Genomic DNA, 6000 nt, shown 5'->3' on the forward strand with positions numbered 1-6000 from the left:
GAGGTGAGGGACCAGAGTAAAGGCGAACTCTACTACGGCATGTGTTACTACTATTGGATGTTTTAACTGCCATCCAACGTGGTGAGTTGGCCACGCCTGGGGTGGGCTTATGTAAAGCACCATTTGCACTCTGACTGACAGTTGTTTTGTGCCCTCCCCCCAGGGTCAGCATGGCGGTGTCGCCCGGAGCGAGCTGGGACCTGTACGAGCCACCTTGACCCCCCTGGTTTATGGATGTTAGCTTGTACCTGTGAACATTCTGGTCTTTAAATTGAATTTATATGTGTATGGTGATTTTTAACCCTTGTGTTGTAAAACTCCTCCACTATAATCTTTTGTTTTGTTTTTTATTCACTGTTCACCTGTTACCTGCACTTAAAATGGAGCCCTAGATTCTTTAACACTAGGTGTCGTTGGTGATTTTAAAGTGGGGATCGTTCAGTTAAATTTTAATTCTCTTATAAGGGTTCTTTCTCAGCCACAATAGTACATGTCTGAAACTCATCGTATAGGCGTAAACATTAAGTCTCTGCCGGAGAATGTCCGTTGCATAGACTTTGTGTACGAGTATTTCTCTTGACTGATTAAGTAGATTTTTTTTTAATTTGAATTTCATCTCTGGGTCAAGGTTATTCTTTGTTTTAGCAGAAACTAATGAGAGAAAAAAGGCTGATTTCCTCAACAATTTGGTGACCGTTGGCATCGTTCCTTAATTTTTTTTCTTCACAAATTTATGTGAGTTGGAGAAGTTAAAGTCGGTGAGTAAAGGTTAATCGGTTGTGGGACAAATTTAGAGTAATATTTGTATATGTTCTGGATTAAAAATTTTCAAGTGGCATCTTGTTCGCCCACATTTGGTGCAGTTAATCTTAAAGGTCTTTAGTACTCCTAGCGTGTGGTAAACTTAAAAATGGTGCCTGCATTTGCTTTGTTTGGAAGTGTTTGGTACACCTAGCATGTGGTACACGCTTAGGTGTACGTTTAGTGTGTTTGGTACACACTCCCTGTGGCAGACTAAAAAGTGGCATGTTGTTTGCTCACGTTTGGTACAGTTAATCTTAAAGATGTTTAGTACACCTACCATGTCGCATGCTTAAAAATGGTGTGTTTGGTACACACTGCCTGCGGCAGGCTAAATACAGGCATGTTTGCTAACGTTTGGTACACCTAGCATGTGGTATGTTTTTAAAAATAACAAATAAATACGTACAATTTTAGTTAAGGAAAATAACAAAAGTATAATTAAATCACATAGACTGAAAACCAGGGCTAATACAAAAAGTCCAATTGAACGTAACGTGTCTCCTTCCCGGGGTCGAGTAACATTCTCATCAGTGCAAGATCCAAGTCCAATAATTAATTCCGAAAACATACAAACTGGTCATTAGTAGAAGTAGACCACATAGTCCGTACACAGGAACCGTGTTCATGGCCGAGCTACGAGATCACCTTGGGCTTGGCTGAAGGCTAAAATCTTGCGTACAGGCCACAGGTTATGGCTCTGGTACGACAAGTGGGTGTTCTACATCGTCTTGTTCTTTGCGATTTCCGGCACCCTGATTTTCCTCATTACTGTGGGGATGTAAATCAGCCTGCCACATCCACTTGTGATTGTAGGAGCTGCAGGTCACGTCGTAGGAGCTGGCTAATGTAACTGAGTTTATGTGGAACACGAATAGCAGTTCTGTGCTATTCAGATTTCACTTGTTGCGGGGGCCACATGTGGCCGCCACATGTAGGATGTATGTACCTGTATATACTTAATATACAGGTACATACATCCTGCACCGTAGATTCTTGGCGACATTTGTTTTGTCTGATTTTCCTGTTGTTTTGTTTTTGTGTGTAGGCAGCACGGTGGCTGAGTGGCAACACTCATGCCTCACAGCAAGAGGGTTTGGTTCGATCCCCGGGTCGCCCAGGCCTTTCTGTGTGGAGTTTTTCATGTTTCTCCCCGTGTCTGGATGGGTTTCCTCCGGGTACTCCGGTTTCCCCCATCAACCAAAACATGAACGCCCTTCGAGACAACTGTGATTTTGGAAGTTACATTTATTTTTGTAACGCCCAAAATCTTGTGATTTTGGGCGTTATAAATTTAAATGAATTGAATTGAATTGAATAATGTAAAATAAATTTAAAATTGATCTCTAATTTTTTGCTGAGCTTTTGAGCATTTCTTCTTTCTCTCAGGAACAGTTTACTTGGCGGAAAGAATAATAATATTGAAGCTGCAAGCAGTGATAAACCAATGATGTTTGCAAAAGTTACAAGAATTCTTATGTTTTCAAAATGGCTGCTTCGTTAAGAGCTTATCATGACCACACCCTGAGACTTATGTCAATTGTTTTAATAACTTTTGATCCTAGATATGTCCTTAGGTAGAAGTCTGTCAGATAAAAACCTTGGACAACTTCATTAATGTACGAGGGCTACATTTTGTCCATCTGCATATTTTGATTCAAAATTCATATTAGGGATAGGATGTGGTCCCCATAGACATAGGCTCCCACAGGGGCAATGTAACTCGATTTTATATGTGGTGCTCCTGACACATTTTATTTAAAATGTAATTCATAACCTTTTATTGCACATGGATTTTGTGTCATTTGGCCAAGTTTAAAGTGTTTTAGATAAAAACTGTTAAAGTAGATATCAAAAGATTATGACGAGTGATTTTGTCAATTTCTGGTTTGATCCAATATGGCTGAATTCCTGTAGGGCGGCGGTCGGCGACCCGCGGCTCTTTCATTCTTATATGCGGCTCCGCATAGCTTGGGAAAATAAATTATAAGTATTTAATCGAAGTATATATTTTTTGTGTTAGTTCTTTTTTAAATGTTAGTTTAAATTGGAAGATTATTGTGATCTTGAAATATAAAATCAAAATATATTTTATTACTTTTCGTTACTCAACATAAGCATCACACTCTCATGTAAAACACACACACACAAAAAAAACAGCAGTCATGCCTCACAGACGACAGCTTACAGTCTTGCGTAAAGATACAGCCCTGATTTGCAGATGCTGTTGGTAAAAGTTCAGGAGCAGAAGTCTCTGTAGCGCTTCATGAATTTTATAAGAAACACACTATTGTTGTTTAAAGAAAGCGTAAAGTTAAAACAAATAAATATAGACATATATAGTGTTACCTCCATTTTAGATATCAAAATGTATTTGTGGCTCCCAGTGTTTTTTGCTGAGGAAACCGGGTCCAAATGGCTCTTTGGGTGCTAAAGGTTGCCGATCCCTGCTGTAGGCTTTAGGGTGGGGGCATAATATCAAATTTTTTTGCATTTCCTGACATGACTTATTTTTGATGCCAAGTTTCATTTGTCTTCAATGACATTTTTCTGGGCCGGCCCCTCATAGGGGCAATACAAATTAATTTTTGAGGTGGCGCTACTGAGTCATCCTTCAAAATTTTCTCTCAGGGACTTCACTCAAAATTAGAACTCACTAAACTCAAATTTTCTCTACCATTTTAACACCATTCAGATGGAGATCACCTTGGGCTTGGCTGAAGGCTAAAATCTTGCGTACAGCCCACAGGTTATGGCTCTGGTACGACAAGTGGGTGTTCTACATCGTCTTGTTCTTTGCGATTTCCGGCTCCCTGATTTTCCTCATTACTGTGGGGATGTAAATCAGCCTGCCACATCCACTTGTGATTGTAGGAGCTGCAGGTCACGTCGTAGGATCTGGCTAATGTAACTGAGTTGATGTGGAACACGAATAGCAGTTCGCAGTGACCGCCACGTGTAACCGTCGCATGTTGCGGTCACACGTGGGGGTCATACGTGGCGTTCACACGTGGGGGTCACACGTAGGGGTCACACGTGGTGGTCACATGTGGGGGTCACATGTGACGGTTACACGTGGCGGTCACATGACTACACACTGAGACAGTAATTTTTTTTAACAATTTTTGACCCCAGATATGTCCTGATGATGCTGTCTCAGTTTGGAGTCTGTCGGATGGCAACCCTAGGACAAATTTGTTAAAGTACGGGGTATAGATTTTGGACGTCTCAAGTTTGACCCAATATGGCCGACGCCCTGTGTGGTTTAGGGCGGGGTCATAATATACTTAATATACAGGTACATACATCTTGCACCGTAGATTCTTGGCGACATTATGTAAAATAAATTTAAATCGATCTCTAATTTTGTGCTGAGTTTTTTAGCATTTTTTCTTTCTCTCAGGAACAAATTACATGTCGGAAAGAATAATAATATTGAAGCTGCAAATTACTGCTTGAAGCTGCAAGCAGTGATAAACCAATGATGTTTGCAAAATAAATAAATAAATATAAATATAGATATATTCCCCTTCATGAAGAGCCTCTATCTAAATTCTTTCACAAGTGCAGGTGAAATAGATTGGCTTTCATGAATATTTTAAGAAAAAATTTAAAAATGTATTTTTTTTAAAAATCACCATGACCTTGGTCAACATTTTATTTAAAATGTAATGTATAACATGTCCTGACATGACTTATTTTTTATGCTAAGTTTCATTTGTCTTCAATGACATTTTTCTGGGCCGGCCCCTCATAGGGGCAATGCAAATACATTTTTGAGGTGGCGCTACTGAGTCATCCTTCAAAATTTTCTCTCAGGGACTTCACTCAAAATTAGAACTCACTAAACTCAAATTTTCTCTACCACTTAATTGTCTATACATTATTGTTCTCTGCTTTTTGCCATTTTCCTCAAAATTGTACAAATAGAGTAGGCCTCTCGCACGAGTGTGAGGCGGCCGAATCACTGAAAGTAAAACATTTGTTAGCAACGCAGACCAGTGCATGTTGCTTATATGTTTGTTAGATTTGGCATCGAGTAATAACAGTCAATATCAAACGTCCAGCTCCATTTTTCAAAAATTCACTAATTGTAGGATTTGTGGTGCTTGATGAAATAGAAGTAACATTTTATTGTCAAACTGTTATGAAGAAATGTTTATTACGTGGTCGTTAGCACTTATGATCATTTTGGCTATCCGCTAACATTCATTATCTAAGTAAAACAGCGCTGCATGCAGTGATGTTTTCCAAACAAGGCTCTGGTGTTACTCTCGTGTGGTGGAGTCGCCAAACTAGCCCTGTTTATTCATAGTTTGTGATGTTTCCCATTGAAAATGCATTGTCACTTCCGGGTCCAAGGCAGGCAGAATTGTAGCAAAAAATTTTTAAAAGTAAACAAAGCTATAATGCTAGAAATCAGCCAGCTGGACCAGGAAGTGACATCATCAGATCACTTAACTACTCCATGACAACACACACTGTTACCATGGTTACCATTTTCTTTGTGATGTCATATAGACAATTGATCAAAAAGATTGTAAGGGGTGCTGCCCACAGAGGCATAAGATATATACCACAGCAAAAAGCTAGAAATAACAGAAATACTTGAGCTGAAACGCAATATTCACAAAACTTGTTAGAATAGTTCTTATTGAGTACTTCACAGAGGACAGTATGGACAACGACAGACTTGACAGAAAATCTCCACTTGCTGAGAGTAATTCCAGCAGAAGTAGATTTAGTTCAATATGGAAATTCTTTAAAAAATCTAAGAAATCTAAAAAGAAAAGTGAACTTCCTCCCTCCTCTCATGAACCTGCAGAGGACACAGTTCACAGAGGTGATGAAGCTCCAGGTTATTTTTATGAACCTTACTGGAAGGCATCTCCATCTTCATCATCCTCATCCTCGTCATCCTCCTCATCATTTGGCGTTCCTGAGCCCCAAACATCAGACGAGGATCCTCCAAGGCATTTCTACATGCCCACTGCAGAGGACTACTTTGATGATGACGGCCTACCACCATTCAGATGGAGATCACCTTGGGCTTGGCTGAAGGCTAAAATCTTGCGTACAGCCCACAGGTTATGGCTCTGGTACGACAAGTGGGTGTTCTACATCGTTTTGTTCTTTGCGATTTCCGGCTCCCTGATTTTCCTCATTACTGTGGGGATGTAAATCAGCCTGCCACATCCA

The sequence above is a fragment of the Periophthalmus magnuspinnatus genome, chromosome 15, assembly GCF_009829125.3.
Source record: "Periophthalmus magnuspinnatus isolate fPerMag1 chromosome 15, fPerMag1.2.pri, whole genome shotgun sequence".
NCBI lineage: Eukaryota > Metazoa > Chordata > Actinopteri > Gobiiformes > Gobiidae > Periophthalmus > Periophthalmus magnuspinnatus.